The 24,063-nt window shown below is 39.0% G+C and overlaps 1 pseudogene; it reads left to right on the top strand.

Moving 5' to 3' along the window:
• The first annotated feature begins 5,340 nt into the window (after positions 1-5,340).
• On the top strand, positions 5,341-6,320 carry LOC101416851 (syndetin pseudogene; annotated as a pseudogene).
• The last annotated feature ends 17,743 nt before the right edge of the window (positions 6,321-24,063 follow it).

Here is a 24,063-nt window from a genome sequence, read left to right as displayed (position 1 = left end):
CTTTCTAAGAATTGTTTCTTTGATGTTGAGTCCTTGCACACCACAAAGTCAAAACTTTCCCAAGCTTTAGGCTCTGAGCAAGGTACTTGAAGAAGTCATTATTATTATTCCCTGTAGCAGTATAATATTATTGATGAATTCCAAAAAGAAATATTGGATTATGCTGATGTGGGCTATGGGTGGAAGGCTTTTTGTCTCTTCAGAGATAACCTAAACTGAAGGCTGTGGGTGTGGACGCGTAAGAGGCTGCAGTCCTGCCCTTAGGGACAATAGCTACAGGCTCCAGTCCCAGGAAACAGTTTAACAATGCAAGGGCTATAAACTTTAAGTATTTAGGGGAAATGCAAAAAACAAATATGCTGAAAGCTTATCTAGAATATCTGGAGTCCTTGCTAAAAGTTTACCTAAAATGTGGAAGATATATATGCTAATTGAAGCCTATTGAGAACTGAAACAAAGGGACCCTTTGGCATCTTGTTCACCTCTGGGATTCAAACGGAAAGCTCCCGAGTCCGGCTGGCCGTCAATAAACCATTTTTCCTTCTCAAAATCATTCCTGAGTCCTGGCCTCTCTATACTCAAATAATTGAACTTCTCTCAAATTCTACAACAGTGCTTGTAACCTGATCTGTACCTGGGCATGATTAAGTTATGATTAGGGCATTGAGTCCCCACCCTTGGTGGGACTCACAGATAAAAGGTAGGGAAAAGAACAGAGTTGAGGGTTACTGATGTTGGAGTTTTGATGTTGGGGTTCGATACTGAAACTTAAGCTGCAGCCCCGAGAAGTCAGCATCCTGAGGAAAGAGAAGCCAGCCCCAAGAAATTAGGAACATTGATCCCAGAGAAAAGCAAGCCCCAGAAACATAGGAACCCAGGAAGGCTGAACCCTCACAGATGTCGGCAGCCGTCTTGCTCCAAACAGACTTTGGTGACAGAAGTAACTTACGTTTTATGGCCTGATATCTATAAGCTCCTACCCCAAATAAATACCCTTTATAAAAAACAACCAATTCCTGGTATTTTGCATCAGCACCCAATTACAGAATTTGGTACTGAGGAGTGGGTAAGAGCTTTTGCAATTATCAAAATGCTGGAATGGTTTTATAAATGGATAAGGGGTATATTTTGGAGGAATTGTGAAATGCTTGATGAAAGAGGTCTAGATCACTTTGAAGAGATTGTTAATAACAATATGGATTCTAAAGAGACTTTTTATGATGCCTTCGAAGTAAATGATGAAACTATTATTGGAAACTGGAGGAAAGGCAATCTGTGTTTTAAAGTTGCAGAGAATTTAGCAAGATTAACTCCTGATGTTCTATGGAAGGCAGAATTTGAAAATGGTGAGCCTGGGCATTTAACTGAAGAAATTTCCAAAGTAGAAGTAAACCTGGAGAATGCAACTTGGCTTCTGCTTATAGCTTATAGCAAAATGCTAGATGAGGGAGAAATGCCAAAAACTGAACCGTAGGGCACAAAGAAAACAGAAACTGATTCTGGAAATTCCAAGCCTCTAGAAATTAAGCTCTCAGATCAAAGTGCCCCACTGGAGGACTTAACCAAACATGAAACTGGTAAATCAAGATTAAAAATGCAGTTATCTAGGAAAGACTTGTGGAAAGTCTTACTGTGTGATGGCTTAGACCCTTGCTTCCTGCATGCTAAACCAACAAGGTTTTTGAGAGAGCTATATAAACAAAACCACTGTCATCCTGGAATAAAAAGAACATGGAAAGGTGAAATTGAAAGAGAAACAGCTTTAAGAGGACAACTATGGAAGCTAAGATCTGGAATTAAGACTTCACTTTGGGCCATGAGAGGAACCCCACCAATGTATACATAGAGGGTGAGTTTGCTCCAGCAGTTAAAGACAGTGGATGTTCCTGTCCAATGTTCTGTAAGAGTTTTGCTGCCCCAGGGTGCAGAGAGGGTGGAGCACATTTCTCAAGGATTAGGGCAGTTAATGTCAGCACCCCACAGGTCTGAGAGAGGTGGGCCTGTCCCCCAAAAGTTAGGGAAGACCAGGTGACCAACTCATTGCTCTGACAATCTTGAGCCTGTATGCCAAAGGTTAGGGGTAATGTTGTCTTTACATCACTGTACTAGGGGGGTTAAGACTCTAACCCAAATATTGGGTAAGGTATGGCAATCAACCCAACACTCTTGGAGGGAGAGTTCTGGAGCTTGATGGGCACCTAGATGCTTGATGAGGGTAGAAGCAAGAAAACAACTGTTGGGGAAGCCAGTGGAAAGGAAGGGTCCCAATATGGCCTCAAGGAGAAGAAACCATCTTCTTAGGAATGACTTTCAGACTTTGAAATCAAATGGAAGATGCCTGACAGCTTTACTGAATTGTAGAAGACCCTTTTCTCATGTTTCCCTCCCAGTTTCTCCTTATTGTAATGAAAAGGTTTATCCACTGTCTATTTCTGTATTGGTAACAGATAAATTGTTTTGTAAGTTTCAGAGGTCTATAGCAGACAGGACTTTGCCCCAAGACAAACTGTATTTCTTTAAATTGATTGTGATATGACAGTACCTGCATTGTAACTGATGTAAAGTTTTTTTTTTTTTTAATATTGTAATGTCTTTTTGGAATTCAGAGGGTAGAGTGTAGCAGTTTAATATTATTGGTGAATTCCAAGAAGAAATATTGGCTTATGCTTGTAATCTGATCTGTACCTGGGCATGATTGAGTTATGTTCAGGGCATTGAGTCTCCATGCCATGGTGGATGGGGACTCACAGATAAAGGCCTAGTGAAGAACAGAGTTGAGGGTTTCTGCTGTTGGAATTTTGATGCTGAAGTTTCATGCTAAAGACTTAAACTGGAGCTCCAGGAAGTCAGCACACAGAGGAAACAGAATCCAGCCCCAGGGAGAAAGGAACCTTGAATGCAGACAAAAGCAAGTCCCAGGAACATAGGAACCCTGAAAGCCTGTGCCCTCACAGACATTGGCAGCCATCTTGCTCCAAACAGACTTTGGTGAGGGAAGTACCTTATGCTTTATGGCCTGGTATCTGTAAGCATCTACCCCAAATAAATACCCTATATAAAAGCCAACCAATTTTGGTATTTTGCATCAGTACCCCTTTGGCTGACTAATACATTCCCCTTTTACAGATGAGGGGAAGAAGCCTCCAGAGTAGAAATGGTTTGTACAAGGGCACACAAATTAGTGTTTCCTAGTATCTAGAATCCAGCATTTTTCACTATGCTTTGTTGTCTAATATATAATTCAGATAGTCTTCAGAGCTGCAAGCTAGATGTGGTGAATATCATAACCAAGGAAATTGTAATTTAAAAGATTTCTCTCTGTTAACTTCTCAAAGATGGGAAAGATAATGATGCTAAATAATACTTTTTTCAACCAACAAATATTTATTGGGTACTTACCATGTGCTAAGCAATATGCTAGGAACCGGGGACATACTGCCAGTGAAAGGTTGACTGACTGGATGGTGCATCTGGCCTCTGCTCTCTCTTCAAATTCCAGTGAAATGATTGTTATAGGGATTTGTTTTTTAAAGGACATAAACCTTCCAGGAACACAGAACAGGAAAGGAGACAATGGCAACAAAATGTTGGAAGCTGAAAAGTAAAAGGCAAGTGGTAACTCACTTAGCAGTTCCAAGAAAGCTAAACCCTAAATTGCAGTGGGAGAGGATGAAATGCAATCCAGGTTATATCACAGAATAAAGGGCTCAGAAATAGGCAGCACCAAATACATCTAGAAATGGGGGTGAAGGCAGGAGTAAAAAAACAAGAGGGAGACAGTCAGCAAGATGGCAGCAGGGTAAGGTGATCCTAGAGTCAGCTCATGCTACAGGACAGTTAGTAATCAACCAGAGCTCTTTAAAGCATCTGCCTGGGGTCTCCAGGAGACCAGAAGAGCATCCTGCAACATCCTTGAAAGAATGGAAGCAGGAGACTGCCCATCTGCAGAGAAGATTCCTAAGTAGAGCACTCCACACCCTGGAGACTGGTGCCCATCCTCCACTGGAGGCACAAGCCAACTCAGGAGCTATTCCATGGCTGGAATTGGAAGCTCCACTTCTTAAAAATGGGACAGGAGGAGATGGTAGGGCAACAACTTCAGCAAGTGATTAGTAAATTCAATGGGCTAAAGTATAATCCTGAGAACAGCTAATGGTTGAACCTGTCCAAGTCAGAAAGAGATAGCCAGTAGCTGCCATCTTAACTCCATGCCTGGCATGAGGGGAAGTGGGGTTCACTCAAAATCACAGTGCTGTTAGGGACTAACTTCTTTCAATCCAGATAGAATGCTGTTCTATCATAAGCCCCAGCTCCATCTCCAGCAGGGGGGAGGCCAAAAGGACCTATCCCAGGCTCTCAAGAAAAATACAGTCCGCTCCAGAGAGGCCAGTGATGATCTTACTCTGGCAGTGCAAGCCACCTCAGGAGCAATTCTGAGGCTGGAGTTGGAAATGCCATTTCCCAAAAACAAGGGAAGAAGAGAGATAGACTTTAGCTAGTGCTTATTAAACTTGGCTGGCTACTGTATAATCCTAAGAAAAACTAAAGTTTGAACTTGTCCAAGTTGGATAGAGGCCAGTAGCTGTATTTTTACTCCTCCCCCAGCATAAGGGGAAGCCATGCTGACTGGAAGTCACAGTGCTGGTAGAGACTGATTTATTTCACCCAGATTGGCCTGCAGCCTTAGTCTAAGCTTCAGCAACACCTCTAGGACAGAGGAAGCTGGCAGGCCCTGCACCAGGCTATCCAGGTAACTGCAGGTACATTTGGCAGGCACAGACAGAATAATCAGAAGTCTGCCAGGGCAACTGTGCTCATCTTGGACCCACACTGCATATATTGCTATGCACACCTGTAGCTGCATCTCCACAGCATGCAGGGGACAAAAGGGCATGAAGCTTCATCAGTCTCTCTGGGTAACAGCAGTGTAGGTCTACATGACTTGGATTATACCACACAGCTCTCTTTCATAACCCCTGGCAGAGGAGAAAGTTGGGAGAAGCATCGTCTGTCCCTGGGGCAATCAGGGCAACTTCAGCTTTCACAGCTTATAGCACCAATTACATCCTTGGCTCATACTACACAAGCATCAAGGGAGAATGGGCAGGAAGCCCTAAACTAAAGAGAAAGACTTCACCTAGAATAAATGCTCTAGTAAGCCAGAAGCCAAGACACCAACAAAAAATTACAACCCACAATAACAGGAAGATATGGCCCAGTTAAAGGAACAAGATAAGCATCCAGGTGACCACCCATGATAGCTTTGTCTGGACCAGCTTTCAGGTGGTCCTTCATGATTTGTTCGTTCTTAGAGGCAGAGTGCCCCTTTATGATTTTGACATGCAAAAAATCAAATCTCTCATGACCAGACAGGGTCTGAAAAGCCCTCAGAGAGCCTCAGTGATCTTGGTACCATTGAGAGTCTCCAGGTCCCTGGAAAGGAAGAATTCAGAGAACTTCAAGAACAGCCAAGTGACCCTCAAGCTGAACAAAAACTAATTAATAATATTGAACAAGTATATTTTTCTACGGACTTATTTGATATTGTTAAGTATGAGCTAGAGAAGATCCCTCCTGTTCTCAATTTGCAAGAATTAGAGGAGTACAGAGACAAATTGAAACAACAGCAAGCTGCAGTCTCTAAAAAAGGAGTAGATTTAATCCTTGAAAAACAGCCTGCTTATGTAAAGGAACTTGAAAAAGTTACCTCATTACAGACAGATCTTCAATTAGCTGCTGTTATCTGCACAAATGGGAGGAGGCACTTGAATATTGCAAAGGAAGGTTTTACTCAAGCTACTTTAGGCCTTGCAAATCAAAGGAAATGCCAGTTGCTGATTGGACTTCTGAAATTTCTGAGAACTATAAAAACATTGCAAAGAACAGATGTAAACTTAAGTGAAATGCTGGAGGAGGAAGACTATCCAGGAGCTATTCAGTTATGCCTGGAATGTCAGAAAGCTGCCAGCACTTTTAAACATTACAGTTGTATAAGTGAAATGAATTTAAAGCTGCAAGATACTTTAGAACAAACTGAGAAACAGTTGGATGTAGCTCTTTCCAAAATCTGCAAATATCTTGACATTAACCATTATACCAAAGTTCAACAAGCTTATTGACTTCTTGGAATAACACAGACAGCAATGAATCAACTTCATATGCCCTTCACCCAAGCCATCCACAATACTGTGTTTCAAGTTGTTCTTGGTTATGTGGAACTATGTGCAGGAAACACAGATACAAAATTCTAAAAGCTACAATATAAAGATCTCTGTACAGTATGTAATACTTTAATTATCATTCTTATGTCTCTCTTTTAGTTTTTAAGTGAATATTCTATTTCTCTTAGCATATTTGAATATGCTACTAAAATAAAATGAAATGTATTTGCCAAATGTCATTTTCTCTCATGTTATTCCTTTCCTTATTGAGAAACTGGTGGACTCATCCACAAATGGTAAAGGTTGATGATGAGATGGGTTTAGACTTGTGGAGCGTAGTTGCTTCTAAATTGACTCTTTACTATTATGTAGCTTCTATTACCCTTCTCTTTGGGGTTTTTATGTTTCTTCTATGGTTGCATCTAGGGCACTTCTAAGGAAGCACCTTTAATAGTTTCTGTAGAAACTTTCAGTCTTTCAATGTGTATAAATGCTGTAGCATCTGTGACCAATTTCTCTTTTTCTTTCTTAAAGAAACCTAAGTCTATAGGTAATTAAACATACAGGTGAGAAGTGCACTGATTGGTGCAATGTTTTAAAAGTAAATACTGCTGATTGGTTGATGTAGAGTGTGAAGAAAAAAAGATGAACAGCTGGGTGAATGGTGGTATCATTTGCTTCTGCAGGGAATACTGGTGAAGAGCACAGGGCTATAGTGGAAAATGATGAGTTTTGTTTTGAACATGTTAAGATACCTATTAAACATTCCAGTGGACTTATTGAGGAGGCAGTTGGATAAAAGAACCTAGGGAGAGATCAGACCTGGATTTATAGATTTGGTAATAATCAATGTCTAATTATATTTAAAGCCATGATACTGAATATATTCATTTTGTAGAAGAGGTGTAGCTAGAGGAGACTGGAGGTCCGTGGGCCTTGTGATATTCAGGGATTAGACATCAGTGATTCAGGGGAGAGGAGAAACCAGAAGAAGAGCCTGAGAAGGAGCAACCAGCAGGGAAGGAGGAAAACTAAGAGATTATGTTGTTACAATAGTCTCAAGAAGAAAGTGGTTCAAGAAGGGAGTGTCAACCTATGTCAGATGTGCTGAGAGTCTGAATATGTTGATATTACAGAATTGCTGCTTGATTTGACCAAATGGGGGTCATTGTTGACCTTGGTCTCTAATTCTGACTCTCTTACAGAGTCATTCTGGATTTTTCTCTGATATCTATTCAGGAGATTATAATTTAGTCCCAGGAAGTAGATATCTGTATGTATCAGAGAAATCTGTTGAACATGTTAACCTAGTTTGATATGGATAAATCATTGAATGGTTTTGAGCTTAAGTAGTCATTCTCTATGGTAATTGTGTCCAGAAGTTAGTGAAATTAAACTAATCTTCAATTTTCAGTGAGATTATTTGTCAAAGTTCAGGTTATATGTCCAATGGGAACTGATGAAATAGTCTTACTTGAGCTACCACAAATTCCAGAAAGTGATTGTATATGATATATTAAAGGTTAAGCTAATGGTAAAAGTGTATGGTTGTTAATATAGCTAAAATTTTTCTTTTTTGTAATTTTATAAATCACAAGGACTGCTTAACAAATTTTATGATTAAGTATAATGTTACATAATTACCTTTAAAAATATCTATTTTTAAATAGTCATCATTTGGTATGTTTTAATGATTTTGAAATGTATTTCCTTATTTATATACTTCTCTAGTTTGGTAGTATGTATTTTTAAATTAGATATCCAAATAGTCAATTGTATTTTTTTATTTTATTAGTGTTGCTGTCATTGATTTAAATTGTAAAGCAATTTTTACAAGTCAAAAACTTTGCTGTTAAAGCAGAAAATAACTTTTGATAATTAAAAAAAGTACTTTTTAAAAACAAATTAGGCCTTTGTCTTTCAGTCTTCTTTGATTTGGTTAAGTCTGAGGTATGTGTATGTGGGTGGGTGTGTTTTGTTACCACTTGCCCGTTATTTACTTTTAAAAGTCAAAAGCATGTTGTGCTGATGTTTCTTGAGACAATTCTATTCATTTCCATAATACAAAGCTAAAAGTTGTACAAGCTTATAAATTTTTATGAGTAAAAATGTATGGTTAAGATGTTTACCACATCATTATTTTTCTTCTGTATTTCTTTCACTTTTTAAAAGCTAAGTGTAAATTAACCCTTTGAAGTAACTGTGTATATTGAAATTATCAGTTAAATAAGTTAACCTTCTTAATTTCATCTTGAGTAAATGCTTGCTAAAATTACCATAAAGAGTGATAATGCTTATGTAAGACTGATTTTACAAAATATAAATACAAATATATTAGAAAGAAGGAAAAAGAATAGTAACTATGTATGAAAGAGGAAGCATAGGGAGATTGAGAGGTGATGAGTTTTGTTTGTTTTTTGTTTATTATTATTATTGGAATAATGAAAGTGCTCTAAGAATGATGTGATAAATGCACAAATATGTGATTATACTGAATACCATTGATTGTACACTTTGGATGGACTTATGCTTTATCAATATGTATCAATAAAATTGGTTTGTTGAAAAAAAAGATAAGCATCCAAATGACATAAAGGTGTTAAGACAACTAGCCATAGATTTTCAAAGAAATCCCCTTAATAAATTCAATGTGGTGGCTAAAGAGATTAAGGATATTAAGAAGACATTGGATGAGCACCAAGAAGAATTTGAAAGCAAACATAGAAAAATAGCAGATCTTATGGGAATGAAAGTTGAAATAAATGAAATTTAAAATCACACTGGAATCATATAAGAGCAGATTTGAAAAGGCAGAGAAAAGGATTGGTGAGCTTGAAGAAAAGAATAGAAAAAATTGAACAAGTTTTCAGGGAACTCAACAACAGCAAGAGACATGCAAAAATACATGTCATTCATATCCCAGAAGGAGAAGAAAATGGAAAATTGTCAGAAGGAATATTTGAAGAAATAACAGTAGAAAATTTCCCAACCCTATCGAAGAACTTAGATATCCAAGTCCAAGAAGAACAGTGAAGTACCATCTGAAAAAAAAATCTGAATAGATCAACCTGAAACACATACTAATCAGAATAACAAATGCCATAGACAGAGAATTCTGAGAGTACCAAAAGAAAAGCAATGCATAACATATAAGAGATACCCAATAAGATGAAGTGCTGATTTCTCACTAGAAATCACAGAGGCAAGAAGACAGTGGTATGATATATCTAAGATACTGCAAGAGAAAAACTTCCAGCCAAGAATTTTATATCTGGCAAGATTGTCTTTCAAAAATGAGGACAAGTTTAGGATTTCACAGATAAACAGAAACAGAGAGTTTGTAACCAAGAGACTGGCTTTGCAGGAAATACTTAAGGGTGTGCTAAAACCTGAAAATAAAAGACAGGAGAGAGAGGGCCTGGAATAGGGTCTAGAAATGAATAGTATATCAGAAAAAGTACCTAAAAGTTTCAAAAGAGCAGCAAAAATAAAATAGGACAGATAAAACCCAAATATTCATGGATAAACAACCATTATGCAAAACACTTGTATTCAGAAAACTACAACTCATTCTCAAAAGAAATTTTATTTTATTTCTTAGAAGATTTATTTATTTATTTCTCTCCCCTTCCCCGCCCCACTCCCCCCCCGCCAGTTGTCTGTTCTCTGTGTCTATTTGCTGTGTGTTTTTCTTTGTCCACTTCTGTTGTTGTCAGCAGCATGGGAATCTGTGTTTCTTTTTGTTGCATCATCTCGCAGTGTCAGCTCTCTGTGTGTGCGGCACCATTCCTGGGCTGGCTGCACTTTCTTTCATGCTGGGTGGCTCTCCTTATGGAGTGCACTCCTTGCATGTAGGGCTCCCCTATGCAGGGACACCCCTGCATGGCACAGCAATCCTTGCATGCATCAGCAGTGTGTGTGGGCCAACTCCACACAGGTCAAGGAGGCCTGGGGTTTGAACCATGGACCTCCCATGTGGTAGATGGATGCCCTAACCACTGGGCCAAGTCTGCTTCCCAAAAGAAATTTTAAAAAGACCTGAATAACTGGAAGAATATTCCATGATCATAGATTGGAAGACTAAATATCATTAAGACATCAATTCTATTGAAATTGAAATACAGATTCAATGCAATCCTGATAAAAATTTCACCAGCACTTTTTAAATAAATGGAAAACAATTATAAAATTTATTTGGAAGGGTAAGGGTTCCTGAATAGCCAGAAACATCTTAAAAAGGAAAAGTGAATTTGGAGGACTCCCATTTCCAAACCTTAACTCATATTTTCTAGATACAGTGGTAAAATAGCACAGTACTGGCATAAAGACAGACATATAGACCAATGGAACTGAATTGGTGTTTCAGAAGCAGACCCTCACATGTATGGTCAAGTGATTTTTGACTAGCCTGTCAAACTCACCCAGCTCATGCAGAACAGTCCATTCAACAAATGGTGCTGAGAGAACTGGATATCCATAGCCAAAAGAAGGAAAGAAGATCCCCATTTCACACCTTATACAAAGGTTAACTCAAAATTAATAAAAAACCTAAATATAAAAGCAAGTATCATGAAGATTCTAGACGAAAATGTAGGAAAGTATCTTTAAGCCATGGTAGTAGGTGGTGCATTCTTAATAAGATAGGAAGAGGACTGTGAGGGACTGATGTTTAAATTAACTTTACTATAAAAGAGCAGAAGTGTACAGTTTATGGTAACACATTATAGTGAGTAACAGCTGGTTTATAAATGGGTATGTGGCTGAAAAGTGAAGTCTAGGGATGTAAATGCCAACTGACAGAATGTGAGAGAACTATCTAGGGACTGAAAAGCACAGGATTAGATGGATTAGAATTGTGGATGAAGGTACAGAAGCAAGAGTGTCCTTTGTGAGTTAGGGTAAATGAACATCAATATTGCAGGTTTGTAGGAATGTGGAGAAGCATGGGAAAAATACAATTGGAGTGACCTATGGAATGTGGTTAACAGTAATAATATAATATTTTTGCATCTATGCAAAAGATGTTCTGTCTTGATAATGGAGGTGTATGGAAAATGTGTAATAAATATCCATTATGGACCTGATAATAATCAGATGGTATTATCTCATAATCTGTAACAAATGCTCCAGTATGGTGTAGTGTGTTAATAAAGCGGTGTTGTTTGGGAATTCTGCACATGTGCATGATTGTTTTGTAAGTTTACAACTTCTCTCATAAAAATATATTTTAAAAAATTAAAATAGGGTGGGCTTGGGGAAAATACAGCAAATGTAATATAAGGACTATAATTACTAGTACGATTTTGACAATATTCCTTCATAATTTCTAACTAATATCTTAGAAAAATGCAAGGTGTTGGTGAAAGGTTCATGTATGGGACCACTGTATGATGTTATGCATGTTTGTTTTGTGACTTCACAACATTTACTATATACTTATTATGTATGTTCATGTATAAAAGGTATAAAAATAATAACAATAATATGGTGGGTTGGGGATTGGTGGTAATATAGCCTGTGCATAAATTCAAAATTGTTTCTAAGTGCACCTATTCTCTAGAAATCCAAATAAGTAATATAGGCCCTACAGTCTTTGAATGTTCAGAAAGGATGTAAGACTGAATATGTATATTCAAGGTTGCATCCAGATAGAATGTGTGTGGGAGGGTGGGGATTTTAATTCAAGCTCACCTGAAATGTGGAGGATATGCTAAGTTCAAGCTCACCTGAAATGTGGAGGATATGCTAATTCAAGCTCACCTGAAATGGGGATGGGAGGTACTTTAATTGAAAACCTAGCTAGTGCTAAGAAAAACACTTAAATAACAGGAAAGTCGTTTTCTTTCAAAAGGGCACCATTTAACTCCTAACCCTTATATCTTTTCTGTATAAAAGGGAACCCAAAATTCTATCTGGGGCTCGGTTTTTATTAGGACAGGAGCCCGCCGAGTCCAGCCAGTCAAAATAAATCAACTTCCTTCTCAGAGTTCTGGTGTCCTGGCCTTCAATACCGCATACACCCAATTTTTCTACAACAGTGGAAAATACTTTGGTTAGTAGTAATATTTTGAGGATGCTCTTGAATCATTGTTAAAAATGTTTATCAACAGCACAAGTTATTGGTGGTAGGGTAAGGTATGAACTCTATGATATTATGTATGTTTGTTTTTTTACGTTCACAAATATTATGATGCATTTATTGCTTGTGTATGTTCATGTATGAGTGATATACTTCAGTTCCTTTTTATAATTTATTGAAATATATCACCCACACACAAACGTACATAAACAATAAGTGTATAGTAATAGTTGTGAACTTACAAAATAAGCATATATAACAGCATACAGGACTCTCCTAACTCATCTTACCACCAACACCTTACATTGTTAAACCTTTTTAACTAATGATTAAAGAGCATTGTCAAAATATTGGGCATTGTCAAAATACTACTAACCAAAATATTTTCCCCCAACCCTGCCTATTATTATATTTATGTCATTTATGTATGAACATACATAAACAATTAAGTGTACAGTAAAAGTTGTGAACTTACAAAATAAGCATATATAACATCATACAGGACTCTCATAACTCACCTTACCACAAACACCTTACATTGTTAAACTTTTTAACTAATGATTAAAGAGCATTGTCAAAATACTACTAACCAAAATATTTTCCCCCAACCCTCCCTATTATTATATTTATGTCATTTATATATGCACATACATAAACAATTAAGTGTATAGTAAAAGTTGTGAAGTTACAAAGCAAACATGCATAACATCACACAGGGGTCCCATATATCAACCCTCCACCAACACCTTGCATTGTTGTGAGATGTTTGTTACAAATTAAGAAATAATATTTTCAAAATCTTACTACAAATTATGGTCCTTATCTTACATGTGGTGTGTTTTCTCATACACCTTATTATTTTTTAAATATATTTTTTATGACAGAATTTGTAAACTTATAAAACAATCATGCACATGTGCAGAATTCCCAAGCAACAACCCTCTATCAACACACCACTCTGTGGTGGGTCATTTGTTACAGATAAGATAATGTCTGACTTTTACCATGCCCATAGTATTCATTTGGCTCACATTTTCCATACTGCCCCATTATTAACACAGTACATCTTTGGCATAGATGCAAGAATATTATATTATTACTGCTAATTGCAGTCCATAGGTCATTGCAGTTGTATTTTTCCCATGCATTCCCAACACCCTGCAGTAGTGATATACATTTGTTCTAGCTCACAAAGGACACTCTTGCATCTGTACAATCAACCACAATTCTCATCCACCTCTTGGTTTACTGTGATATTCAGTTCCTAGGTTATTCTCTAGCATTCTGTCAATTGGCATTTGCATCCCTAGACTACCATTGTCAGCCACATTCCTATTTATAAACCAGCTATTACTATTTTTACCATCCATTCTATAAATTTCCACATTTTACAGTAAAGCTAATTAAAATTTCTACATACAGTAAACATCAGTAGTCCATCTCAGTCCTTCTCTTATCTCCATTAAGAATCCACCACCTACCACCAGGTCTTGAAGATATTTTCCTACAATTTCTTCTGGAACTTTTAAGGTTCTTTCTTTTATTTTTTAGGTTTTTTATCCATTTTGAGTTAATTTTTAGATAAGGTGTGAGATAGAGGTCCTCTTTTCTTCTTTTGGCTATACATGTCCATTTCTTTTAGCACCATTTTGCTGAATGGACTATTCTGCCCGTGCTGTGTGGGTTTGATAGGTAAGTCAAAAATCACTTGACCATACATGTGAGGGTCTTTTCTGAGCCATCAATTTGGTTCCATTGGTCTATGTATGCTGTTTTTTACCACTATACCTTGGTAGTATGATTTAAAGTCTGGAGATGGGGTTTGCTTTTCCTTTTATGATGTTTCTGGCTATTCAGGACCCCTTACCCTCCCAAATAAATTTGCTAAATGTGTTTTCAATTTTTAAAAAAATGCTGGTGGAATTTTTATCAGGGTTACATTGAATCTGTATTTCAATTTGAGTAGAATTGACATCTTAATGATATTTACTCTTCCACTCCATGAGCATGGAATGTTCTTCCACTTATTTAGGACATTTTTAAAATTTCTTTTAACATTGGGTTGCAGTTTTCTGAATACAAGTGCTTTACAACGTTGGTTAAGTTTATTCCTGACTACGTGAGTTTTGTCTGTTATATTTTATTTTCACCACTCTTTTGACTCTTTTAGTTACTTTTATTGATATAATCTTCATTTCAAGACTCTCTTCCAGGCCTCTCTCTCCTGTCTTTTCTTTTCAGTCTCTACCACACCCTTTAGTATTTCCTAAAAATCTGGACTCTAGCTTAAAAATTCAGTTTCTGTTTATCTGTGAATATTCTAATCTTGCCCTCATTTTTGAAAGACAGTCTTGCTGGATATAAAATTCTTGGCTGGAAGTTTTTCTTTCATAATATCTTAAAAATATCAGACCACAGTCTTGCCTTCATGGTTTCTGGTGAGAAATCAGCACTTAATCTTATTGGGTATCCTGTATATGTTACGCATTGCTTTTCTCCTAGTGTTCTCAGAATTCTCTCTTTTTCTTTGGCTTTTGACATTCTGATTAATATGTAGCTTGGAGTTGGTCTATTCAGATTTTTTCAGATAGGAGTATTTATGCTTCTTGGACATGGATATCTATGTCCTTCAATAGGGTTGGGAAATTTTCTAACATTATTCTTTGAATATTCCTTTTGTCCCTTTTCCCTTCTCTTCTCCTTCTGGGACACCCATGACATGTATGTTTCCACATCTCTGGCTGTCATTTAGTTCCATGAGAACTTGTTCAATTTTTCCATTGTTTTCTTCGTCTGTTCTTTTGTATGTTCCTTTTCAGAGGCCATTTCTTCAAGCTCACCGATCCTTTCTTCTGCCTCCTCAAATATGCTCTTATATGATTCCAATGTTTTTTAAATTTCATTTATTGAGCATTTCATGCCCATAAGATCTTCTATTTTTCTATGCATGCTTTCAAATTCTTCTTTGTGCTCATCCAATGTCTTTGTAATATCCTTAATGCCTTTAGCCATCTTATTGAATTTATTAAAGAGATTTGTTTGAACATCTATATTAGTTTTCTCAACTCTTTTATGTCATCTGGAGGCTTACCTTGTTCCTTTAACTGGACAATATCTTCCTGTTTCTTGGCGTGGATTGTAATTTTTTGTTGGTGTTTTGGCATCTGGATTACTAAAATATTTTTTCTGGGTGCAGTTTTTTCTCTTTAGGTTAGGGCTTCCTGCCCTTTCTCCCAGGATGGTTGTGCAGTTGGAGCCAAGGATGTAATTGGTGCTATAAATCATGGAGGCTCAAACTGTACTCATTGCCGCAGGGATGGATGAATCTTCTAACTTTTTCATTTCCCAGAGGTAGGGACAGAGTCACAGTTGTGTGTAATAATCCAAGTTGTGCAGGCCTAGACTATAGTTGACCAGAGACTGATGAAGCTTCACGCCCCTTTCTCCCCTGCCTGGGGCATGGATGGAGCTGCAGGTGTGGGCAGAAATCTATGGAATGCAGATCCAAGATGGCAGCAGTTGTCTGAGTATACTTTCAATTATTCAATTTGAGCCAGCCAAAGGTACCCTGAGTTATCTGGATAGAATGGTGCTGAGTTAGCCAGCCTCTTCCCTTCCAAAGGTGGGGTAGAAGCCTAGGCTACGGCTGAAGGCTGATCCAGGTGAAAGAAACCAGTTCCTACCATCACTGTGATATTTGATCAGGCCAGGTTCCCCTTAGGCTGGTGGTTGAGTCAAAATGGCAGCCACTGGGCTTTTTCCGACTTGGACAAATTCACACCCCAACTCTTCCTAGGGTTATTTCTTAGCCATCTGAGTCTACCAATCAGTAGCTGAAATCAGTAGTCAACTCTTTCCTCCTCCCCTGTTTTTGGGAAATGGGGCTTCCAGTTCCAGTCACAGAATATCTCCTGGGGTGACTTGCACCACCAGAGTAGGACAATCACTGGCCTCTGCAGCTTGGCTGGCAATTTCCTGGAGAGGCTGGCACAGGTTCCTGCAGCTTCGTCCCTGTCAGAGGTGGTACTGGGTCTTAGGCTAGATCAGCAATCTGACCTGGATGGAATGAAGCTTGTCCCCACTAGTACTGGGATTTTCAGTCCAGCCTGCTTCCCCTTGTGCCAGGTGCAGAGTTAAGATGGCAGCTCCCAGAGCCTCCTTCTGACTTGAACAGGCTCAAAGTTTAGCTGTTCTCAGGATTATACTATAGCTTGCTGAATTTTACTCATCAGTAACTGGAGTTGGTGCCCAACCATCTCTTCCTCCCCTGTTTTGGGGAAGTGGAGCTTTCAATTCCAGCCACAGAACTGTTTCCAAGGTGGCTTGAGCTTCTGGTGGAGGATGGGCATGGTTTCCAGGGCGTGGAGCACTCTACTTATGAGTCTTCTCTGCAGATGGGCAGCCTACTTCTTCCATTCCTTCAAGAATGTTGCAGGATGCCCTTCTGGCCTCCTGAAACCCCCAAACAAGTACTTCAGCTAGCTCCAGAGAGTTCTGGGTCTTTACTAACTGCCCTGTAGCAGGAGCTGACTCTGGGAGCTCCTTACTCTACTGCCATCTTGCTATAATCTCATTTCAATTATTTTTTTTAAAAAGCATTGAGGCAGACTTGGCCCAGTGGTTAGGGCCTCTGTCTATGAAATGGGAGGGCCACAGTTCAAACCCGGGTCCTCCTTGACCCATGTGGAGCTGTCCCATGTGCAGTGCTGATGCACACAAGGAGTGCCTTGCCACGCAGGGGTGTCCCCCATGTAGGGAAGCCCCATGTGCAAGGAGTGCACCCTGTAAGGAGAGCCACCCAGCATGAAAGAAAGTGCAGCCTGCACAGGAATGGGTTCGCACACACGGAGAGCTGACACAGCAAGATGACTCAACCGAAAGAAACACAGATTCCAATGCCACTGACAACAAAAGAACCAGACAAAGAAGAAGACGCAGCAAGTAGACACAGAGAACAGACAACCGGACTGGAGGGGGGAAGGGGAGAGAAATAAATAAATAAATCTTTTAAAAAAAAATAAAGTTTGTTCAAGAAACAACTGAGGAAGCGGGCATGGCTCAACTGATAGAGCATCCACCTACCACATGGGAGGTCCAGGGTTCAAATGCAGGGCTTCCTGACCCATGTGGTGAGCTGACCCATGTGCTGTGATGATGCAGGGGACCTCTATGTGTGGCATGGGGAGCCCCACATGAAAGGAGTGCCCTATAAGGAGAGCCACCCCATGCAAAAAAAAAAGTGCAGCCCTCCCAGGAGCATAACCACACACACGGAGAGCTGATTCAGCAAGATGACACAACAAAAAAGAGACACAGTTCCCTAGTGCCACCGGATAATGCAAGTGGATGTGGAAGAACACACAGCCAATGGACACAGAGTACAGACAATGGGGGGGGGGGAGGGAAAGGGAGAGAAATAAATAAATCTTAAAAAAAAAAGAAAAAACTGGATCCCTGGAGCCCCTCCAACACTGCAGATCACCCTACCCCACCCCCATCCTTGTAGAATACTGAAGTTTTATTCTACATAAAAGAGGGTGGTAGCTGGGGATCAGTAGCCACACTTGAAAGCAGGAAAACAATACTTAAATTGGGATGGAATAAGTGAAGAGTTGCCTAATAAATATCAGGCCTCAGACTTCTTTCTGAGAGTATGGGGGTCCAAGATGACCTCTGCAAGGGAGCCTTCTCTGGGGAATATGAGTAGCCCAAGGAGAAATGCATAAAGATCCTGACAAGGAAAGTTCCTCAGGGTAGAGTCCAGTTATCCCACTCTACACTGAATCCCACAGTTGAGAAAACTCACCCACAGGCACAGAACTTTTAATGAGCTTATTAGGGTCCCACTTTGAAATATCTCCAAAGACAATGTTCAATATGAAGACTAAATAATATGAAGCATTCAATACTTTCCAACACTTTCCTAAGATAAAATTTTAAATCATACTTTATTCATATCATAAACTTCTGTTCATTAAATATTTTAGGAAACATTTGGAAGTGCCTCAACAGAGAAACTAAATAGTATACTGTTCTATTCTTTCAGGTTTAGAATAGACCTAAAAACTTTTTTTTTTTTTTTTGCTTTGTCAGATAATTTAGAAATGGGTTTTTTGGTCCACAAAAGTGTCTTCAGGTACTCCAACATCTCTACAGCTGTACCTTGCATACTATACACTTTGGTTAATCCAGCCCAATGTTGTGAATGAGAACATCTGAGGTGCAGACATCAGCAAGGTGCAGCCCCAGGCTTCCCAGCAGTCCCTGCATGAGTCCAGAAACCCTATGTACCCCCACCTCCAGCAGCCCTCCCACCCCTGCCATGATGTTTTCAGGTAGAGCTGCAGCTGCCACTTTGCTGGGAAATATATTTAATGATTATTTTTAAAAACAAAAAACAGCTCATTAACACAAGGGGTGCAGGAAAACTTACTGTATTTGAAAAGGAAAGGGGGAAAAGGCAGTATATAACACTGACAGATTGACCACATAAAATTTACTGTTGGAAACAAAGGCACAGCGATCTTGTAGGAAGAGACATGCTGTTCCATGGCTATGCTTTTAACATAGGAATGCAGCAATTAAGCTTTTTGGGTCAACAGGACAAAACTGCCTGTGGCAGGGAGAAATATGAGCAAACTTATTTTGCAGTTTGAAAGGAATACTGAATCTTTGTACTCTGAGATACATTCTTTCATTTATGAGTATTGTTAATGTGTAGCTACACTCTTTGTGCTCACCATTGATGTGGGCTATGGGTGGGAGGCTCTTTGTCTCTTCAGAGATAACCTTAACCTAAGCTGCCTGTCCTGACTTGTGGGTGTGGGAAGATGAGAGGCTGCAGCCCTGCCCTTGGTAACCATGGCAATTGTGGGAAACAAAGGCATGTTGTTTCCATGGAAGCAAGTTACTTCCTTGACCACTGAGTCAAACTGTCCCTTGTGATTATCGGTGCGGATCACAATCTTGGCAGGGAAAACACACCTGCAGGCAGAATAATAACATATAGAACAGAATGACCTGAGTAACAAGATTTATGATTACATTTACTGATTTTTATAATAATAGTTCCAGTAAAGTTTGTTGGTGTTCATCTAGTTAATATAGAATGAGGTAAGGGTAATAGGTAACTTGATTTTGTGCTGAATGTCACGTATGTTAGGGGTATATATACTAGCCCCTCGACTCAATAAAGTTGTCTGATGAGCTTGAGAAATCAATGCTCTCAGATCCCCTGAACCCAATCTTTCTTTGTCTTTCATTCCCAATACCCTCGGGTCATTGACTCCCACAGCAATGACTCCAGTCCCAGGAAACAGTTTATCAATGCAAACTCTATAAACTTTAAGTGTTCAGGGGAAATGCAAACCAAATGTGCTAAAAGCTTATCTAGAATGTATAGGTCCATGCTAAAAGCTTACCTAGGATGTGGAAGATATATGCTAATTCAAGCCTATTGAGCACTGAAACAAAAGGACCAATTGGCCTTTCCTCTCTGTATAAAAGGAACTCAAAAATCTTGTTCCAGGCTTGGGTTTGAAACAGAAAGCTCCTGAGTCTGGCTGGCCATCAATAAATCCTTTTTCCTTCTCAAAATCATTCCTGAGTCCTGGTCTTTCTATATGCAAATAATTGAACCTCTCTCAAATTCTACAACAATACCCATAGGACAGGAGACAGGGATGTCCCCAAGTTTGCCTTTCTCTAGACTATAAGGGCAGAAGCTGTTATGAAATAACCATAGGCAAAGGCAAGGGGTGAGGCTAGACTTGAAGTAACCATAAACGAAGGTAAGATTAGTTTAGAATTTACACTTACAATAATAATTTAAGGCTAAATTTATCCAGTTATTTCAGTTATTATCTTTCTGCTGTTTTATAATATAAATGCATCTATAAATGATCTTAACTCTTACAGTTTTTATTAATTTTTTAACCTTAAGGTGAATTGGATACCTTTATTAATTAAGCTACAGGAATTTTATTAGTATCAATTCTGTGAAGTGCTGCCTTATCTTAGTAATGGAACAAATTCTCATCTGCAAGTTATGCATTTAATTCACCAGCAAGAGAGTAATGGCATTTAAAGATGCATTTTAAACTACATTTTTCCCTTTTTACTGTGAATTCTTAAGTGCCAGCAACTGACAAAAGCCAAACATAGATTTCAAAGTGGCATTTCATTCTTTTTTTTTCTTTTCCCTTGATAGTCTCACAACCCTGAAGTTCCCAGCCAGACCACTGAAAAGGCTATTAAGTGATTAGAGGTCTATTGTTTCAAGGGATAGCCTCCTTTCTTTAGACAGGTTTACAATTCTAAAACATTTCAAAGTATTTCTTCAGTCTTATGGAGAAATTCCAAAAAGTAAAGTACCTGGGCAGAATGCAAATGTATTTTTGGCTTTTGACACCCTAGGGAGGAACTTTACTGCATTTATTTTGATCCTGCTTTTCATCCCCTTCATCTTCCCCCTTCCAGACAATAGGGTGCACAACAATCAAATAGGAATGTGGCTTATGAATAGAAGGTGTGGACTTACTGGGAAGGAGCAAGCAGCTCCCCCTTTTCTAGCTTTCTGCCAAAATGGGCAGACAGAACCTATTCAAATTCAATACCCCTCCTGGGGACCCAGCCACCCTAAAAGGGCAGCCCCAACAAGTCTGGGTGTGTGGCCTGGGCGCAGACAGCCACTAAGCCCCAGCAAAGGGGTGGACCAGAGATGAGACAGCAGAGCATGCACAAACATCCAGACTCTGCAGTTTTACCCCATAATCAATTCACTCCCTTGCCAATGGCAAGGGAGGGTTCCAGCTCAATTAAATTCCACCTCTTTACATAACCACACAACTCCAACACCAGCATTGAGCTGACACAAACAAAAGCACAAAGGTCACTTATCTGACCCACAAGTTCTTTATATATATATTTTTCATCATGGCTGGCCCTGCAACCATCACAAACCTTAGAGAGAAAACACTTAAAATTAACATCTGGTATAAAAAGAATTCATTTGCAATTCAGCACCATAACAAAAGATTCCAGCTAGACCTTTTTCACTGTTTAACTTTACACAGACCAAGCTTCACTAGAAAAGCCTATCCATTTTCCTGTAACCAAGTTTTTAAAAATCCAGACCAATTTCCAGGACATTAGGACTCAAACTTATAAATAGCCCTTCCTATTATAATCAAGTCTCCACTCCTTCAGTGGATATAAGACCAGTACCAGATTCTACACGCAGTTAGACAAACCCAAAGCACCAGGCTTTTCCCCAGTTTTTTCCTTTTTGCAGGCCTACAAAGAATGGCTTCCCCCCAATTTTCTGGGGCTGCTAGGGTTCTCTCAGGAGGAGATCAGCCTCCCTTCCTAGCAATTAAATCTAGGGTTCTCCAGACTGTGCTCACCTCGGGAGTCTTACCTTCTTCCATGTTTAGAGTTCCTTTTCATTCCCAGGATCTTTCTCTTCAGACCTTCCATTGCCCTTGATATTTGTCAGGAAGATTCTGGTGGAGCCCACATCTTTTCTGGATTAAATTTAATGCAGGGGTGCCTGGATTTGGGGTTCACCTGAGCTCTCCCAGCTTCCTTGGGGATTTGGAATGGGCAGCAAAATGCTACCATCTCTGGCCTACATTTGCAATCCCAGGAGAGCCTCCAAAATGTTGTAGAATTTGAGAGAGTTTCAGTTATTTGCATATAGAAAGGCCAAGACTTAGGAATGATTTTGAGAAGGAAAATTGATTTATCAATGGCTGGCTGGACTCGGGAGCTTTCTGTTTGAAACCTGATCCATAAACAAGAATTTTGAGTTCCTTTTATACAGAGAGGAAGGGTCAAATTTTTCTTTGTTTCAGTGCTCAATAGGCTTGAATTAGCATATATCATCCACATCCTAGGTAAGCTTTTAGCATGGATCTTATACATTCTAGATAATCTTTTTAGCACATTTCGTTTGCATTTTCCTTGAATATTTAAAGTTTATAGTGTTTGCATTGTTAAACTCCTTCCTGGGACTGGAGTTGTTGCCATGGTCACCAATGGCAGGACTGCAGCCTTTTACCCTCCCACACCCCCAAGTCTCAGACAGCTTAGGTTATCTACAAAGAGATGAAGAGCCTCCCACCCATAGCCCACATCACACCCAGAAGGAGACATCAGACCAAAAAAAACCTCATTATCTTTTCAACTTCTGTGTGGCCACAATACCAATTGGGCAATGAAAATAAATGCACTTTTAATTCCCAAGTTCTCCAAAACTTAATAAACTTTATCCAGAGCAGTGGCATACATTTGAGATTCCATATGCTCAGGCCTTCTCTCATCTTTGTACCCTGTTCTTTTTTTATACCAAAAACCTCTTCAAAAGCTTTCTTCTTCTTCTTTTATGCCCCCAAATCTCCCCAAAAACCTCGACTTTGATTTAACTGATCAGACTTCCCCTGCTCTTCTTCCATATATTCCTCAATATCATGTCCACTAACTCCTCTTCTTCCCCCTGTGGTCCTCACCACCTTCCATCCCAACTCTCTCCCCTTCTCATATAGGTACAGCTGGAACTTGCCTTCTCTCCCCACCCCTCCTTGCCATAGGTACACAGTAAACCTTTCTTCCAACTCAGATCTCTTTGATCATGCCCTTCCTCTACTGCTGTATGCCTCATCAGCACCCCCAATTTGTTCCATCCTCCTCCAGTTCCCCCACATCTCCCTGTAAAACTGCTCCCTTTTCCCCTACTACCATCCATTCTCCAGCCCAGCTCCACTCTCCAGGCTCCTTCCCCTAGCTCCTGTTCTCCCTCTCCAGGAAGTGTCTGAGGCAGAAAACACATCCCCTTCTCTCCCAAATCAGATACCTACTCAGACCTTATTCTTCTGATCCCTCACATCTTACCAATACCCTGTTGTCCCTAATAACTTTCTTTAACCTACAATTGCTTGCCTCTTACAAGTAAGCTTTCAGCTGACTCCTTAGTCTAAAATATATGTGCTAAATATCTATCTAAACTGTTAAACTAAAGTTTACCTGCATTTATCATGCTTAAATATTCCTAACTGCTGCTATTACTAATAAACATGTTTCCAAAAACAAAGTTGCATATTTCAAGCAGCACTGATTCCAAAAAAGCTTAAAGGCAGGAAAATAACCATGCCAAAGGACTAAAAATTATGAGTCAAATTAATGAACTTTATGTTTCTGTCCACGTGATCCACGTGACATAACTCTATTTGTGTTTGTCTGTTTGTTCAGTGCCAGCATATATTTTAATATCTCCAGATGGCAATATTAATTCCTACAAGAGCTCTATTCAAATGGTCAAAAATTAAACAAGCACTTATATTAATAAATAAGTATGAGTAATAAATATTGTAAGTCTTGACTGATGAAATTGCTACACATCTCTTCCTAAATGATGGTTCTTGCCTAAATTAAAATGAAGTTTATTTTTCTTCACAGAATAAAATGTAAGGTATTGAAAGAAGTAAAAAGTTTGTAAGAGTAATGACTGAAATTTAATAAGTTTGTTCAAAAGTATGTTTTGTCCTAAGATAAGATGGCTGGTTTTCATAAAATCAGAATGAAAGTATGTAAAACAACTTGAATGGAAATGGCAAGTTTTAAAAGGTATCGTGGTAGTGTTTTAGAATTTGAGAAAGGTTCAATTATTTGCATATAGAGAGGCCAGGACTCAGGAATGATTTTGAGAAGGAAAAATGGTTTACTGATAGCTGACTAGACTCAGGAGCTTTCTGTTGCAAACCTGAGCCCCAAACAAGACTTTCGAGTTTCTTTTATACAGAGAGGAAAGGTTAAATGGTCCTTTTG

Source organism: Dasypus novemcinctus, chromosome 19 (genome assembly GCF_030445035.2).
Source record: "Dasypus novemcinctus isolate mDasNov1 chromosome 19, mDasNov1.1.hap2, whole genome shotgun sequence".
In the NCBI taxonomy this organism is placed as follows: domain Eukaryota; kingdom Metazoa; phylum Chordata; class Mammalia; order Cingulata; family Dasypodidae; genus Dasypus; species Dasypus novemcinctus.
Note: the sequence above shows the minus strand (reverse complement) of the source record. Positions and strands in the feature narration are given on the sequence as shown.